At 34.3% G+C, this 19,661-nt stretch overlaps 1 protein-coding gene across 6 annotated transcripts in view; it reads right to left on the bottom strand.

The window, feature by feature from the left end:
- LOC105198139 (TWiK family of potassium channels protein 9) overlaps positions 1 to 19,661 on the bottom strand; it is a 428,118-nt gene that overhangs the window by 144,239 nt on the left and 264,218 nt on the right. The gene's annotated exons all lie outside the window — the stretch shown is intronic.

Genomic DNA, 19,661 nt, shown 5'->3' with positions numbered 1-19,661 from the left:
CATAAATTCTCGAACTCAAACTCTGAAATCTCCCTCTCTCTCCCCTCGCCCACCCTCTCCTCTCTCTCTCTCTCTCACACACACACACACACACACACACACACACACACACACACACGCACGCACGCACACGCACACGCACGCGCGCATACACATCCCTGACATTCCGCTATTCGTACGCTATACCGCGCTGATCGTTTTCTGCATTTTACATCGAATGCATTCGCAGTCAACAGTGGATACGGCGGGAATCGATCTTGCGCGTACGTCATGGGACGACAGTCGAATACTCCGGAATAAGAAGAAATTCACTTCCACAGTTCGCTAAACCGAGCCCGTCGATTCATCGGGAAGTTCCTGGGACCACCGTCGACATGCGCACACTTTCCGTATCGCTCTTTCTTCTTCTTCTTTTTTCCTTATCGCCCGAGCTTAAGAAATTCTCATAGATTTTATCGAAAATTTTACGCTTAATGCAGAGAGAATAAGGAATGCGGGAGAAAACGGAAATGCGTCGTACGCTTTCCACGTATGAAACATACTGAGATAAGTACGGTGGAATGTGAAAACATGTTGTGGGAAGATGAGAGACATTTCACTCAAACTTACAGACGTGTATTCAGAAAATTCTGATTTATTCGCCTTTCGAATTCGTGACGCGGATCATTCTTTACGTAAATTTATATGCAAAAACAAAACCTTTGAGTGAATAGATCAGACATCCATGAACTTTCATTTAAGGTAAATAAAAAGTTTAATTAGAAATAAAGAAATAAAGAAATTAATCTGGATTCCTCACAAATAAATTATCTCAAAAAATTACATGTAATTACAGAGGGAATATTTCTTCTCCTTTGTGCTGTCCTCGACATCGGTTACTCTGGAAGGATGCCACTTCGGATTTGGCAACCCATTAGTGATTCAATCATTGTATGACTGATGATGGGCAGTGGACCATGTGAAAATTTTGTAATAAACGTTCATGTTTCGATCATTAATATTTCTGTCAAGCAAATGTGAATATTATCTAGCATTAACTTGTATTTGTTGACTAAATTGGCCATAGTTATGCAAGAAATGTGCAATCCAATTAAAAAATTGTAATTTTTTTAATTATATTGTAATCAGTGGGCAATTTGTACATTTTTTACATTAATCGAAAAAGAACCAAAGCTGAAATTAATAAAAAACAATTTTTATCGACATTTTTAAATCACATCAAACATTATTTGTATTTTTCTTAAAACGGATTTCACGTGGATTAGATATTTTTTGCATATGGCCAATTTTGAGATTTTTATTAACTCAAATTTGCGCATTAATATCAGCGCTGTACTTTCATTAGCCTCAATTTGATTCCATTTGTTGTTTTAATTTAAAAAAAATGGATTTAACGTAGTTATCAGTTTGCAAATTAATACAATTTTTTCCTGTTTAGTACATTGTGATCTAATCATATAAAATTACAATCTTTCGACATACAATATTACAATCTTTCAACATGCGTTTTGGTTCAGCTTTAAGCCATCCTTAGTGATCGGTGAATTCAATGTAAAGATAGCATGTTCCCGCGGGACACCAACGCAATTTCCAGGTTTCAGAAATCAAGTAAACAGAAACATATTCTTTTCTATTGGTTCAACAATTCAGTGGACAAGCGTATGAACCGCATATTCTCACAAATATGAGATATAATAATATATCGAAAGACTGTAATTTTATATGATTACATTAATGTATTGAATAAGAAAAAATTTAATTAATTTGTGTATTGATAAAATTAATTCAATTTTTCCCATTTAATACTCCGTTGACTCTTTATACACTAAAAGAACAATTTTGTTGAAAATATCAGGTATGAAAATAATTGTGTTGAACCGATAAAATAATTACATTAAACTGAAAAAAGCATTTGGTAACTATAATATTAACAAAGGTAAAATTGCCAAATTCCCTAATAGTTACCAAATCCTTTCTTCCGTGCAATGTAATTATTTTAATAATTCAATACGATTATTTTGATATCTATATTTTTTTACAAAATCGTTCATTCCATTTCTTTCAGCGTAGCACATTTTATTTTAATTAATTTAGTTGCGTGGAAAAAAATAATTTTGCTGAAGTATCTAAACTTTTAGTTAGATACAGATCTAAAAATAATTTTTATCGAACAATCAAAATAATTATGATGAATGTTCAAGCATGATGAGCAACGCTGCAAAAAAGTTTGACATTTTAGCAATTAATTTGAGAGTCCAGCAATAATTATTTTTATGGCCTAACAAAATTATTTTCAGATTTGTATCCAGCTAAATTTTCAGATACTTTAGCAAAACCATTTTTCTCGTGTATAAACATTATTGAATATGTTGAAGAGAGAGAGAGATACAGAGAGACAGTGAGAGAGAAAGAGACAGAACTAGTATAAAACGAATAAAAATAATTTACATGTATGCAGCGCCAAACTACAAGTCATAAAAAATATTACATAAAATTAGTGTATTTTCGCATGAAGGAACATTTTGTCGTTTCCGAGCTTGCCTGTGAAGGTACTTGCCATTGAGAGTGACGAATCTCTGCACGTACCTACTTTTTCTCTCTTCGTCGCACATTTTTTTTCCTCGATTTTCCTGTAGTCTATGTCGGCGGAACGGCGAAATAAAAGTTTCCGAGCGAGGGAAACCGTTCATGTGCCGCGGATAGCGCTTTTCGCGCTTCGAACTAACGGAAAGAGCGCCGATAAAGTTTCGAGGTATTCCGAAATTTTCTTCACCATCGACGCGCGGATAGCGACAGCGATGTGTAGCGTGGAGAGAAAGAGAGAGAGAGAGAGAGAGAGAGAGAGAGAGAGAGAGAGAGAGAGAGAGAGAGTCTCCTTTTGAACTAAAAAGTATCGAAGCTTTTCCAAAGACGAATGATGAGGACGAAATTCAATATACAAGAGTGGAACTTTTCGTTATATTTCCACGGCTATCTTTCTCTCGCAATCGTGCAATTCAAGTTCGCCGCAAGTAACAGCAGTACCGTTACCTGGATATGAAAATAATGTACCAATAAACAGTTTCAATAAATTACAAATTTAATAAATACTACAAAATTTTATGTTTATGCCCTCAAAGGGGCAAGCGGAAAGAATGCAAAGCTTCAAGCATCCGTAAATTTATTAAAAAATCAAAAAAAAATATAACCTTCGTAAAGCGGACACATCGTACGAATGGAAGGAAATCTCCACTGTAATTCTTACGTCGAAAGAATACGCTGCGAGCGTAACCGAAATTTCTCTTCGCGTGGGCGTATATTAAGAGCGCGTATATTAAGAGCTTCCTCGTAAACGCGAGGGTGCTTAACAGAAACTGGCCGGTACGTGGTAGTTGCCGCGCGCGTGGCGCAACAGCAAATTCGATGACCGGTGGACAGTCGCATGCAAATTGTCGCGGCACGAAATGACAAATTAACGGCAGCGGGCCATTCATACGGACACTGATTAATTGCCATTTACTTGCAAATTTCCAGGGTGCGCGCGTTTACACATCGCGCAGCTAACTCACGGTCCTGTCCTGCCCCTCGGCGACGTTCAATGCCAAAACGCAACTATACGCCGTGCTATGTCACCACTCGCATATCTTGTTGTTTGTATTTTCATTGCGAGCAGTGTTATAATTGTGCTATGACTGCATTATATTCCAAGATCGATGGCGCTAGCCACACATTCACTGTAATATGACGAAATATTTGCAAAGAGAAAGGGAGAGACGGACAGAACGTTTATTAACGTTTCAGCTCTCTAGGAACCAACGAAATGATACAGAGAAAAGAAGGATTTAACAATAATACACCCTGATAGCACAACATTTATTAAATTGCATGACGAAATCTTGCATAAAATTTAAATTATAATTTACAATTATGTAGATACATTTACAAAAATAGATGTAGAAGTACTGATAATATTTTGTAAAATTTTGATAACTCTGTTTGCGCAATTAACTTTAAAACAGAGTAGACCAACACAAATCGGATCAATTTTTCTTTATAAGTAGAAAAGAATTATAAAAGAACTAATTTTGTGATTATGTTTTAATATAAATTCTTAATCTTTACATCTTTAGCTTGAGTTTTATGTACTACAATAATACATAAACATAGTATTTCTCATTGCGCAATGAAAAAATTAAGAAAAGCAAATTGCCCCAACATTAAGAGCGAAGCGGATCATCAGTTGAAAAGAAATAAAATGTAAAAGAAATAAAAATAAATGAATGAACTCTTTGAAAAAAAGTCTATGAAGTTTTTTTTCGTTACAAACTCACAAAATTGGGATTGTGATTTCATATGAGAGGCAACATTTCTTCGTGCATCTGTGATCTCAACGCTTGTATCATCGACTGACACTGAATCACATGTAATATAAAATTATTGTCTATTGATCCCGCTGCAGAGGGAACGTGTGGAAGTAACTAGCATGTTAAATCAGATGATATCAAATAACCAATGATATCTGTTGTCGGTGACTATTTCAAATGTATCGTGTAACCGTTGATCAAAACAAAGCACACGACCGAGCGGGAGGTCGTCTCACTAACAATACGGCGAATTTGGCGCGTTTAGAGAATTCGTCTGTTGCTCAGAGACAACCGTCGAACCACATGAACAATTTGCATGCGAGAGGAATCAGATTATCTGTGGATGTTTCAGCGTTTTTTTCGAAGACAAATTATACGCATTTGTCGTATTGACGTCGGAGTGCCATTGCGAAATAGCTCCTGGTATATTAGCTATGCCTAATATATCGAGGCGGTCTGTACACGTAAACGACAAAATGGAAGTACTGTAATCAATAGTCGGAATGTAAATCAGGCTTCGCGAGAAACGAGAATTTGTGACTCGGACACTATCGATTTGAAAGAGACCATCTTTCTAATTAATTCGTCCGAGGACAATTATGGCATGTCAAGCACGCGTATAGTCGGATTTTAAAGAAAAAGCGATTCTATACAAAAAGACACGTGTAGAACAGTATACAAGTCACAAAGAAATAATTTATTCGGAGGCTAGATATTTTTCAGATTTTCGGTCAAGATACTTATCGTACATGTCTTTATTTGGGGAATACGATGCTTCTCGTGCTGATTCCGATGCCGAATTGGATGAGACTTTTGCAAAATCAACGGTCAAAACTAATGGTTGTGCAATGGTTCACGTATTTTGTAACCTTCATAGTCGCCTACTTTAGAAAAACTGTTCAACTCTTCAGAATGGGTAGAAAAAGGCAGTATTATGGTGCACAAACTTATCGAATGTCCAATGTATCCAAACTGACGTTATAGCAAACTTTGGACCGTTATACAATATGTATACTTTTTTTCGTCAGAATGCTTGTATTCGATGTCTGACTGTTGAGTCAGTTCACTGGTGTTAGGAAACGGCTACGGGAGAAAGGCCTGAGGATTCTTTGGAGCACGCTTCTGTCGTTATTACTTCTTTTACTTGAAACATAGATCGTGCAGAGACATTGTTTCACATTTGCGGACTCTTTGCGCAATGTCCAATATGGTGTCACTGAGACGACTTATCACATCTTTAAAGATATAATTAACTTTATGTCTCTTATCTTTGAGTTGTTTATAAAATACTTTATAGATCTTAAAAGTTATCTCGTGCACCTTTTACCAAGTGTGAACGTGTCTTTGCTTGAATTGCCTGCCATTGGGTGGAATATCAAGTGGTAATTAATTGAAAAATTAATGTATACTTGTAATAATCCGAAATTTAGTAATTTAGTTCGAATGGGTGGAGGTGATATTAAATATATTTTATATAACGAAAATAGAATGTTGTTACACTCCAAATTTGTACTATATACTTATCTATCATATAATTTTCAGATCATTCTTAATATAAATACTTTTTTCATACATTTATTCCTTTAATAATTGTGTGTGATGTTTACCTATCATTTTTGTTTTTATTTTGTTTTATGATAAAGTTAATATATACCAATTTATATAATTATAAAATCTTAATAATTCTATGAATAGAATATGCACTTAAAAATTTCTTGAAAATATTTATTTTTTAAATATTATATTACATTTATAACGCTACATACCAAAATATATAAAAAGTAACTTGTTATTAAAGCACACGTTTAGAGAAACGATTCGATTATCTATTTTAAGCCCGTACATCTGTCTTTAAACTTATAATGTCAGATTTGCTTCGATCTACCTTAGTATTTTGGCAACATGTAGCCAATGATTTTAATGGTATATTTGCAAAATTAAATTTAGAAGAAAATTGCTTAGAAATTGAAAATTCTTTCTTCTTTTAGCTGTATAAAGCACTTAAAAATATAATTAATCTATATACATGTTAACAAAAATATATAATTAACTACTCTCAAATTGTGATATAGAAATATTGCAGCATAAAATATTACACATTTAATAGAGAAGAGTGTAATATGGGGCATTCATTTTCATTTTATTAAATTACTTCATTTATAATCAATATTTTATATAGAAACTTGAACAATTTTATTGGTCAAAACGTTGTTTAACAGATTCTAGATTCAAAGCAATAAAATATTCATTACTTATGACATGATTTATAAAAATGTAATGCATTGATCGGTGGAATAAAAAAAGTGGTAGTAATCTAGCTAGATTAAAAATAATTTTAAAAAATTAAGTTAGTTTAAAAACACACAGTGTTTTATTACAAAATTTTATACTTTTAATTATCCATCGTTTAGAATTTTCCTGCGTTCAAAAATTTTAGAGATATCATTCGAAATATTATTTTATCCCTGTTTATTAAACAACAAACATAAAATGATACCTCTAATATTTCTGAACGCTATCCTCTAGAGTAACAATCAGTTTATTGAAGAAATATTTTGACATGAAAATTTTACTTAAAAAAACCATATTAACCAAGTCCCATGTTATTATTTAACTTTGCATATCTCGAAATGTGTGCAGCCAAATAACAAGTTAAATAATAAAAAGACACTCGAATGTACAAACATTCGTGTGACAATGCGCTCAGGTTTAAAAACAATGACAAAGTATGTGTAATTAAATGCTAAAATGTACCTTGAAAAAGTTCAAAAATACTCAAAAGTAAAAATATCTTATAACAATTGTCAGGTATTGTGTATCGTATTTAATAGTGCATATTAGAACTATTAAAAAAGGTGGGCTACGAAACGAATAATTTCACAATTGTTAGAATTCGTCACCTAATAACAGAGATAATAGCCGTAATATTTATAGTAGTCATAATACCCCCTTCTTCTCTGTAGTAAATTTTAAACAAAAATTTTAAATAAAAAGTCAAACTGTTTTTAAAGTAATGGTAAAATGTTTATACTTGAAACTTAGATTTGTCTAATTTTTGACACATATTATTTAGAAATTTTGTGACGTGTCATCTTTGCGCAATTATTGTGCAAACCTTGCACAATAAATAATAAATTGACAAAATTTTTGCCAATTATCATGATCGTACAATATTTACTCAATGTGCTTGCAAAGACACATAATACCAAAGAAAAAAATTAATAAATAAATAAAAGTAAAATTACGCAAGTAAAATTGAGATAGAGAGAGAAGGCCTGCTATCAAAATTTGCAGTTAAATTACGACTTGTCCGGACGAACACTGACGAGTATAATAAAACATTGTTTATTCATGCAACGCATTTGCAATTCCAGAAAATACATTGTTCCAGTTACTCAGGTATACGATGACACTCTTAAGATATTCGTATTTGAGTTTTGCACACGCTTATTAGATACGGTACACAATAAAGCACTATCGACACCACGCGCTTCACTGTCCTCTGCCATTCTATGTTTGCATTGCCATCTACAAGCATCACATTTATAACATGACGACGTAGAAAGTGCTTGCCTATCATAGAGAAACTACCTGGGTAACAATCTTGATGAAACGACGCACCTCGGACGGAACTACTGAACCGCTCTCTCGTACGTGCATACGTACGCTCGCACGCGCGAGTGTAGATGTAAGTCTATTAGATGGTTCGACGATCTAGGAACACGATCCAACAGCGGCACGGAAAGTTCGCCGAAAGTTCTCTGACATCGGCAAAACTTTCGCCGCGACAAAGCCGTGCCCCCGCGAGTCTCGGGGTGCATTCATGTAGCAGCGCCGACAGCGGTAGCGCCGAGCTTGTTTGCCGAAGTGGTAATAAAATATCGCGGCGCGCTCGCGCACGCGGTAAAATCGGAGTCGCGGTACCGTTAAAAATTATTGCCCCGCCGTGCCGCAGCGATCGACTTCATAGCGGATTTAATCTCGTCGGACCGTCGTCGTCGTCGCTGCGCGTTCTACCTACGCAGATGGGCGTATCTACCCGAATAGCGTTGCACATCGAGACATGAATAAAGACGGAACTCCGGCTACGAACGGGACAAAGCTTATTTGGACCGCGCGCCTGGTTTGATTACGCTTTTTCCAATACAGATTGCTCCTGTAACTAAGATATTATCAGATGTTGCCGTTGGCTTCCGGCAACTTATTGAGTTCGTGAAAATATCACATTTGTAAATTGATCACGTTGAGAGGAAATACCGAATAATCTTTATAACGTATGTAAACAACTTTTAAATACTATTTTATAGTTATTAAACGAAAATTGCATTAAACATATTTTTTGAATTTACTCTTTTATTATCATGTGAGATTCGAAGTTTCTGTGTGTTGGAATTTTGTTCGATACAAGATTGAAACCCTTTTTTATCTAGTGATTTCTTACATCAGAAATGTTATTATTATAATTTTCTAGAAATTTAACATTTTTGAAAATAAAATAAAGTGTCGGTAGCAAGGTACAATAAATTATTATTTTTTTTTTTTTTTTACCAATGTTGAGCGCAGAAAGGGAACATGTCCAAATTTGAAATTAATATTATGAATTTAATATATGTATATCGATTTATAAAATTAGTATAATATGACGGAACGAGTTTCAACTGCCATCTTCGTCAGCCGCAATTGCATACTTAACAAATAAATACACAGTTGGAAAATTTGTATTAAATTTATTGCATGTCTTAAACGGTTCACTCAAATTTTTGTGTTAATTTAACACAAAATAAATATTTTAGAAAATAATGCAAATAATGTGTACAAAATTAACACAAAAATGCAACGCTTTGATACAATATTAAAACATTGCAAAAGCATAATTTTGTAATAAAATTAACATTTATTAAATGTTAGCATGTACATTTTATTCATTTGTCTTAGAATTAATGTTTCAAAACTACTTTATTTTTATATTATTTGTTCATTAATTTATAAAACGTTGAATACAATTTAACACAAAATATTAAAATAATACAATCACATTATATTAAATTAGTACTCGGGTATATTAAGAATCAACAAATTTAGCAAGAATTATTTTTAATATAAATACAAAATGTAATTACTCTGTTACAAATAAATAAATAATAAACAAACAATTAGTGAATACATAATCAAACTTTGTGTTCGTAGAGCAAACAACGTCGCAATTAACATAATATTAAATAAAAGCTACACGTCGATTATAATCGAGTCAAGTCATGAGGATGCAAGCAGAAAAGAGATAAATGCGTTTCCATTTTGCTTGAAAACTGTAACGAGTTTAATATGAAAATAAAAAGGCGACAGAAAGAAAGGAGACGAGCTCTGGACTAGCGGCCTTTCTGCACTCATTGCTTATTTTCAACGTCTACTTTAGGTTCTTAGAAGCCGGGAATAAGTGCCACATTTTTACACTGAAAATGTGTCTACCCCTTTTAAATTGAATGAGCAGAAAAGTAATTTTTTTTTCGAAAAAAAGAATGACACTCAGGCTCTTTCTGCATTGATTGATTCAATTGGAACAAATTGCTGAGATATACGTTCTAGTTACGTCCTTTAAAATGAATATCTTTCAAAATCATAACATCCCATTTTAAAAATGTCTTACACTTTGCCGCGAAGAATAATAACGAGCTTCTATGCAAAGTAAAGAATGGCAACGTTCTTCTTTTATCTTTCCCTATTTCTTAACATCCTTAACATAAACTTTCTAGCTGATTCTACTAGCTTTGCCGTTTCTTTTCATTATCTCTATCTTGTAACTCGTTTCATCTCTACAAACTAATTAAAAAAAGAACAATATTCTCTTTCATATTTATATAAAAGTTTGTATGTTTCGTTTTCTTTACAAGAATACTTTGAACTGATAAGGAACGTTTGGCAACCCGCATATTCAAAAAATTCTGAAATTTTATGTACAAATAGAGGAGTTCTTCCGTAACACAAAAGTATTTTTTTATTCGTGTCCGTTTTCAGTTTCAGGAAAATGAAACACCCTTTTGATAAAAATCGGTTTTTCTCTTTCCAAGCGAATGTTGTCAAAACTATAAAAGATAGACGAAAATGTTCTGAATGAAAGTTGAATGGCTCGACTAGTACTTTATAATAATAATTAAATAAATTTTTGGTAATTAATAATTTAAAACAAAATTTTTTAATTATTGTTATGAAGTACTCTTAGAGCCATTCAACTTTTAGTCAGACCATGTTTTTCTATCTCTTATAGTTTCGACGACATTCTCTTGGAAAGAAAAAACCGATTTTTTTTTAAAAGCGTATTTTATCTCCCTAAAACTGAAAACGGGCACGAACAAAAAATATTTTTGTGTTACGGAAGAACTCCTCTATTTGTACACAAAGTTTCAGAATTTTTTTAATATGAAAGTTGCCAAACGTTTTTAGTGAATAATAATAATTGGGCAAAATAAATATTAATTGTAAAGCAAATTAAATTAACAACCTTCCTTAAGATATACTTTTCGCTTATAATGTATTCGGAATTGTTTATTTAAACAAAGCGGTTAAACCAAAATCGAAACTTTTTACCTCTAACAAGTTAATGTAACTATACTCGACTTTCGTATGGGTGTGTGTATGTGTGTGTGCATGTGTGTGTATTTGTGCGGCGTTTCAGTGCGGTGTATCAATTAGCTTGTTTACAGCAGCTGTTTATGTTAGTCTTTGGTACTCACAGCGATTTTTATGTAAAAAAATAAAAAACAAAGAATTAGACTCAAATTTTATGTTTTCATCGAATTTATTGTGCTAAAATGCTTAAAATGCTAAAGAAAGCCTATGGAAATAGTCTTTCAGAAAAACAGGTGTATGAATATTATAAAGCATTCAAAAAAGGTCGTGATTGAAAACTGTTTCTAAGGATGTCCATAAATATCAACTAACAATAAAAGTGTTGAAAATATGAAGAAATTCGTGCTTGAAAATTGGCGAATAAGTGAAAGAAAAATTGCTATAAAACTTAATATTTCGGTCAGGTTCAACATAGCATTTTAGTCGATATTTTGTACATGAAACGCGTTACAGCACGGTTTGTTTCAAAAGAACTGAATTTCGTGCAAAAAAAACATTGCAAAACGATTACTTCAGAGATGGTTTTTGAAGCTTCTAACAACCCTGCCTTCATGAAAATCATCATTACTGCTAATAAGACATGGGTACACAGCTCTTCGAGAATGAATTAAGAAACAATGTCAAAGTTGATAAAAAAATCAAGACAATGTTAACTGTTTTCTTTTATTACGGTGTTTTACATTCAGAATTTCTTTTACGCAATCAAACAATTAATAAGGAATGCTTAAGTGTTATTAGACATTTGCTTGAGGCGATTCGTAAAAAACAACCAAATTGTAGAAAGAGAATTCATGGCTTTAACACAACGTTAATACATATCGATGCTGATAAGCAATTTTTCGGTTAAAAATTCAACAAATTTCATTCCTCAAGCCAGACTCTGTTCTTCTATTCGCCAGACTTGATTCCCTACGACTTTTTCCTGTTCCCAAAATTCAAATTATCACTTTATGGAAAGCGTTTCAAATCGATAGGAGCTGTGAAGGAAAATGCACTGAAGGAACTGAAGGCCATATCCTTATCGGCTTACGAAAAGTGTTTTGAAGAGTGGATAAAGCGTTGACACGAGTGCGTTGCAAAGAATTGAGACTATTACGAAAAGAACGATATAGACTTTTTCGATTAAGTATCAATTTGTATGTTTTATTTAACAATTCTTCGGGTACTTTTCGAGTAGAAGGAATATATATATAATTATTTTTCATTGCAACAGAATTCATCTAATTATTTAATTTTGGTAATACACGGCAAAAGTATTAATATTATTTATTGCTATATGTAATCTTCATCATTTTATAATATATTCGTACACTGAAAAAAGATTTGAGTAACAGTTACCAAATGTTGAATGAAGCAACGTCAATTAAATATTTACCATAATTAATATAATATAATTTTACTTTTCTAAATATCAGTACAAATTTGATAACTTTATTTTTTTCAGTGTATACTTTTATCCACATAATTCTTTGATCTGTGAATAATGGCTCAGATCAAGCCTAAGTTTTCATTCACCGAATAAAATGCCTTCTACTCCATTGCCTCGCTGATTGTGAATAAAACGAAAAGAGGACAAAAAAAGGATAGAGAGAAAATGGGAGCGGCACTGAAGTTGCTTCTCGTTATAAAGAGACAGTTTGTTGTATCCAGATGCAACGTTTAATAAACTGTTATTATTAGAAGGTTTTCGTTCGATAAACTTGTACGAAAACTTTTACTTGATTTTTAAAAAATAAATTTGTGTAAAATACATTCTGTTTATTTTATTTATTTTTAGAAGGTTTAGTGTGTCAAGTAGATGAGCTAAATTTTAACTTTAATATACAGTTATTCATTTATAAATATAAAATAATATTGACGTTATTCGCTGACGAGAAACGTGGCTTTCAATCGAGTCGATTTTTCAGTTTAATCGCATCTCTCTCTCTTCCGCATATAAACGCGCTCCTCAGGTCTCGAACACGACGGACGATTCGGTGAAATCCCATTCTGGGCCGAATGCCTCGATTAAACGAGAGGTAATCAAATAAACGGGATTTGAACGTCGTCGTCGATCCTCCTGGTACAGCAAGAGCGATCAATGGCGAAAAACTATTCCCGATCTGTTTAAATTGCAAAGAATCTAAATTTCGGTGCTAATAAATTCGTTGGAAATTCGCGTGAACTACCGAATTAACCGGAATTACGGCCCGAGATCGTAATTGACCTGATTTACCTAGAGAAAAGTCCGAGGCTCGAAGAAAAATCTTTAATTAGATATTAGATATTAATTAAGGAAAGATGGTTATCCGCATATTCCACTTTGTGGCATTCAGTGAAATGGTGAATAACACGATAATTTGATTATCCGGTTATCCGACGAACAATAGGGTAACTGCTGGTAGTTGCTGCTGTTACTAGCACAAAGGATCAAATGATAGAAGGCAAGTGCATGCTATGGCTTCTAGAAACGTATAACTCGTTCTGAGGATTCGTAATAGCGAATACCAATTTCCACTCAAAGGCACTAATTCGCGCACGTTATGGCGAAGTAGCGCCCGCTTTGATTTCAGGAATCCACGTCCGTGATTAATGATGCACGCGAAGTAATATTTTCGCATTGTTAAACGATTGCAAATGTTCGCGATGCGCAACGTAGGAATCGTGATGCGTTGCGAGATAATCGATAGCACGCACCTGCATCACGTTGTTTTGTACGGCTTCCAGCTTTCCATGGGTATCGCATCGTTGCGCCGCGAAAAAGGAACAACGGGGGAAAAAGGGTAGCGTGGAGAAAGTTAACTAGATTTGGCAGCTGCCGCGCTCAAACGTTATGCCATAAACTGTTTATTGCTACGGTGACAGTCGCCGTTCGGCTCTAGTGCCCTTTAAATTCCAGTCGGGGCACGAAACTCGTCGCGAAAACCATTACGGAATCATTAATTTGCCAGGCTTGATAATGGAGATTAATTGCGGCTAATAACGACGGACGAAAACATACATGTACAAACTCACACGTACAAACACATATAGATATAAGTTTTATAATTTTTTTATGGGACCCATTTTAAATGCACAAATCGCCATGCCTGCAAAAATGCATGCATGCATACGTACGTAGGTACATGCACATTTATATGATTTAATCATCATATATTCTAACGTTTATATTAAAAATTTCAAATATAAAGTCAGTACGGAGATTCAAAAATATTAAATTTCTGCGCAGCTTGCAAAATTAATGCTTATTCATTTTACATGTTTTACGCAGTCAGAAGCGTAAAGCAAAGACTAATGTAATATTTTCTGTAACTCTTTTAATCTTATTATTATAATATTTATTTTTAAAATATAAATGTAAGAATCCTTTATGCATTTTGAGGATTGATGTAATTTAAAATTTTAACAACGCGCAGAAGCCAGCCCTTCATGTAGGTTAATCGAAACTTTTTGTATTCATGCGCGTTGTACATCGATTACTCTTAACCGGGAGAATAAGAGAGATAAGACCGGAAAAAAAGAATACCTGAACTGGAAGAATAATTACACTCTTACCAAGTAGAGATAATTACGAACTGTCCCAGAAAGTGTCTCCCGGAGGTTTCTACGCGACAAAGAACTCCCACCATCACTTTCTTTACTTCACAGACATTTGCTCTGTTCATTCCTCGTCATGCGTCAACCGGTTAATAACATAGCGATTCTTGCGAAGAATTACGTTACGTAGGGGAAGCCATTCGAGCGTTAATGCGGAATCACCCAGAAAATCAATTACCGCTCGATGGATTATTTCGATAACGGTGAGGAATTCTTATCACGTAATAAATGATGATGGGGATTCTTATCACCATTTGCAGCTCGTTAAGAGAAGCAATATAATCTTTATGCCGTCGTATTTGAGCAAAGGGTATTTATTTGAATACCTCTCGTGCAGTTTATATTTCTGCAATTCACTTTTCACTGATTTCAAACGCTCGTTTACCAGAACTTTTTTTTTTTTATTATCAATCAATATTGAATTATTCCATTTTATATGCGCGTATCCTCAACGTATGAAAAATTCGCGTTGGCATTGCAAAAAGTTAATAACAATTTGTCAACGGACGAAAACAATACGGAAATTTATTGAGAAATTCAATTGTACGTACATTATCAAGTTGTAATGCGATTATGTTAATGGTTTAACTGCACAGCGTAAAACGAATCTCATAATTAATGTCACATTAATGTGTGACATTCACCGAATGTAATATCAGAACGTGGAATCAATAAAACTTGATACTATATAAATCTCTATTAGTAACCCGCCGCAGCAATTAGCCAAATAAATTTATATTGATGTTACATCGTGACGTATCGCGGACATTATTTCGAAATGCTGAAATTAGAAATCCTTCCTATTAAATGTACGCATTTAATATTTTACGATAGTTCACTTCACGGCTGAATGATAATATAAAATTCAACTCCGAGGGGAAATTTTGTTCCTAACTTTATAATTACTTCTTAAACCGTTTCAATCGCCGCACTTTGTGTTCACTCTTAAGTAGCGCTTCGGTAGCTTACTCAAGATTATATTTTATTTCCGGTACGTGACTTCTTACACATGGCACCGTGCTTCCATGTACCGAGGTTTCACGTATATCCATCCCCGGGCATAATGCCGCTCTCATTTTACATGCATATAAGGCGAAATTATATTAAAGCTAAAAAATAGCGCGCACACACACACGGCGCGAGTTACATTTTTATACATTATTTACAACATAATATTCGAAAAACATCAAATAAATTCAATTGTGTTAAAATTCAGTATATAAATGCCTCCAGATATTTACTGCTCAAACAAATATTAATTTAATCAAAACGTATAGCGTGTACAGTAGACAAACGAACGCAGAGCCTATTACGAATGTATGCGCTGCAATAAAATTTACGTTGCCTTTTAATAGAATTTCGTATTACATCACCATCTCATATTCAACATCGTCACGAGAAAAAAAACTATAAATATCAGTTTCCCAAATATTATTTTATATTATAAAAACGTATTTATATTGCATATTAGTCGTAGAGAAATATAATTTTATTCTTTATTAAATAGTGCGTCATTTAAGACAAAGTTAATAATTTTATTCTTTATATCTATACATGCAAAATGTAACTTGTCTGAACAAAGCTGAATTGTCGCTGGGCGTTATTTGAACCTTTTTCAAGCCTTCAAAATGAAAGTTTCAAACTTGTTGTAAAAGGAAATATTAATAAGGAAATGATAATTACGCTTGCAAGATTTTAACGAAATTTCACGAAACACTTTAGACATCTATAACTTCTTACTTTCGTCTTCAGATCATTTTCCCGTCGTCCCGTTGGAATTTATTTTCTCCCGAGTAGTACCATTACGTGATGAGACCTATAATATTTACCCTAATAAGAAATTGCGCGAGCCTCGGTAGAAAGGTATATCGCAGATGGAGTTGGCGCTCGCAAAAACGTTAATAGGACAGGGCGTATCCTCTTGATCCTCAGGATCAACGGTTTCCATTCTTTAACGCCAGAGTGTACTTTCGTACGTCCTAATCCTGACTTTAAGCTTGATGATGCAAGGGGTTGAAAGACAATGCAGAGAAAAAGAGAGAGAGAAAGAGAAAGAGAGAAAGAGAGAGAGAAGAAAGGGAGAGAAAGAGAGAAATATAAAATGATAAAAAACATGGCAAGGGCAAGAAAGAACGACGGATTTAGAAAAGTAAAGGAAGTTATGCCATGTCACGTACAAAGATGCAATTTTAAAGCTTATGATGGCCACGGAAGAAGCGAAGACTGATAATAAAAGAAAGGAGAAAGAAATCATAATTGCGTCCTAAATTATTAATAATATTATTTTGTATACATTATTAACTACATATTACTAACATCATGCAGGCAAATATATTTAATTCCGTCACGGAATGAGGGAGTTTCGAGTTCGAACCTCTAGCTAGAGTAACATTTTTCGCGATAAGTTCTTCAAGATTTTTAAGATGCTTATAACATCGATATTAAAATCATCTATATATAATAACTGAAGCATATATATATATATTTAATAATTTCTATGAAAGTCTCATTAAGCACGAAGTTCCACTTCAATAGAAATACCACTTACTCTTATTTCTCAAATATAATACATTTGTTAACTGAATAAAGACGACGTCTAATTCGATGGAACGAAATGAGCGTAAAAGAATTTAATATGTGGCTGATGTAACTTTTATACATCCATCATTTTTTAAAGTCCTCTTTCGTAAATATCCATGTCCTTTGCAATACCAGCGTAGCAATACTCGTTTGCTTTCACGCTGGAATTCGATATTGTGCAATTCCGAAAGAAGATGGAACTGCAGGATGACAAGAATGAAAAAGGACATTTGTGAAGTGTCAGGATATGCATCATGAAAATGTAGACCTCCAAAGTCACCGACTCAGCAAGAACGAGCGCGGGAACAGCGCGACCCCCATACATATCTTTTCCGCCATAAATTTTTCACCTGCTAAGAGACAATCGATAAATCATTCCTAAAAGTAATTTTTCAATCGCATCCAAATTTCAATTACGACCTCAATTTTAATTGCACCTACGGAACGCCTAGTTGGAACGCGTCGCTTTCGACGTTCCCATCTCGCACCAGTGCCCGTGCCACTTTGTACAGACTAATGCTCTCCTAATTTAGCGGATAATAATGTGCATGCGAATAAAAAGGAAAAACAAAGACGGAAGGAGATAAATGGGAAACGAGATGGTCGGTAGAGAGAACCCAAATCGTCGGATTGTAACCCGTTAGCGCGCCGCTCGGCCATACAAAAGAGTGTAATATAATGTCGGCTAGAATACGTGGCGAGGAATAAGAACAGCACGACTGCACCCGTTACTTCTAATATCGTGTGCCCAACCGTTCTTGTCATTCTTTTATCTTTCGCCTCACTTTCATATTCCCTTGATATTTCTGTGAGAGGGAGAAAAAAGTGATCATTTGGGCAGAAACAATTTCAAATTTAAAAATAAGAAAGGGTATTAAACCAATTTAAGAAATTAGTCAATAATGAAATAAAAGAGAGACAGACAGAGAGAGACAGAGAGAGAGAGAGAGAGAGAGAGAGAGAGAGAGAGAGAGAGAGAGAGTGAGTGACTGACTGACTGACTGATTGAGCGTTTATTGATATTCTAGGGCATTGCCCTCTAAGAATATAAAACAAGAAATAGATGCATGGATAGAATATACAACTCAATGTAGATAACAGAAACAAAAAAGGAAACATCAAGAGTGATAATAACAAATAAAAATAAAAATAAACTATACGCGTGAAAATCAAGGGATTAGCCTAATGATTGCAATAGAGACAAAATAAAATAGAATAAGAATTAAACAAAAAAAAGGAAAACAGAAAATAGAAAAACAAAATAAATTAGAGAGAGAGGGGGGAGGGGAAGGTCGTTGATTCTCGACGATTTCACCATAATTCGAACATCTCACGCCTCCTTTAATATGCTAAATCCTTAATTATGCTTAGTCAGAATGTCAGATCGATCGAGAGAATGGTGAAAAAGGGAGAAAGATTTAGATTGCGCGCGAGCCAACCGGTTCTCTTTGAAAAATTCAAGCGATAACAAGCCGAGGCATCGTTGACATTTTAACCGGATTTCAATTTCAAATTTCCTACGCCCGGGGTGTCTTCGGCGCGGTACCGCTGGTCGAATCAATCTACGTAATATCTGCTTTAATCTATCTCGCGCGCACTCTACTTCGTATAACTCGTCTGCGCGCGCGCGCACGTACACGCCGACGTTACTTCGGATTTATTTTCCCGTTTCGACGTGCTTTGTTAAAATTCTGATTAAACCATGTCCGGTCTGTCAGTAGGATTTTACTATTTAATTTTCCTCCTTGCAGCGACAGAGAACATTACTTCCAAGTGCAACATTTTACGATCGACGCGACGTCGTAATCGACGGAACGACGGGTCCAATGCATTCATGAAATAATAAATGTAATCTTTATTACACGCACAGACACACATAGAGAAAGAGAAAGAGGTGGAGGAAATGCATTTTAGTTACACAAGCGACGCAATTATTTCACTATAATTATTAATTATGTTAAATTAAAAGTATCACAATATTAGTAGTAAATGAGTTACATTAAATCGTTAATAAACCTCTGGACTGTGTAATAAAAAAAAAAACGATGTCTAATGAAATATTTTATGAGCTGCGGTTTCAACTGCCCCAAGTTAATGTTTATGACGTCGCTTTTTTAAGAGTTACGATCGCTATATGAGGCTTGCCTGGACACGGCTTTCGGGCACTTAAAAGTTTCGCGGCTTGTATTTTGATTTATCTACGGGTTGCGGACGGGTTCTCTCGCTTTCGGGAGAAGTTTTCGTGAAAATAGATAAACAGAATCCACCTCTTTTCCCGCGCTGATATATGGTGACCTTACGATCTACACATTATGTTGGTTGCCTCGCACTATCGACATATGTCCACGAGCGAAACATTTCGCCTTTGTTTACCTCGAGGAAATTTCTCTCGTAGCAATATCACGATAATCATGTTAGAACATAGGTAAACACTCTATTTTAACCATTCGCTTTGAATATTTTGCCATTCTATGATACGATTTTTAGTAATGATACTTTTGCATAAAAACAAATCAAGGTATAGCAAAGATTCTCGGA

The sequence above is a fragment of the Solenopsis invicta genome, chromosome 8 (genome assembly GCF_016802725.1).
Source record: "Solenopsis invicta isolate M01_SB chromosome 8, UNIL_Sinv_3.0, whole genome shotgun sequence".
Classification (NCBI taxonomy): Eukaryota; Metazoa; Arthropoda; class Insecta; order Hymenoptera; family Formicidae; genus Solenopsis; species Solenopsis invicta.
The sequence above is the reverse complement of the archived record's forward strand: the minus strand, read 5'-3'. Positions and strand labels throughout refer to the sequence as shown.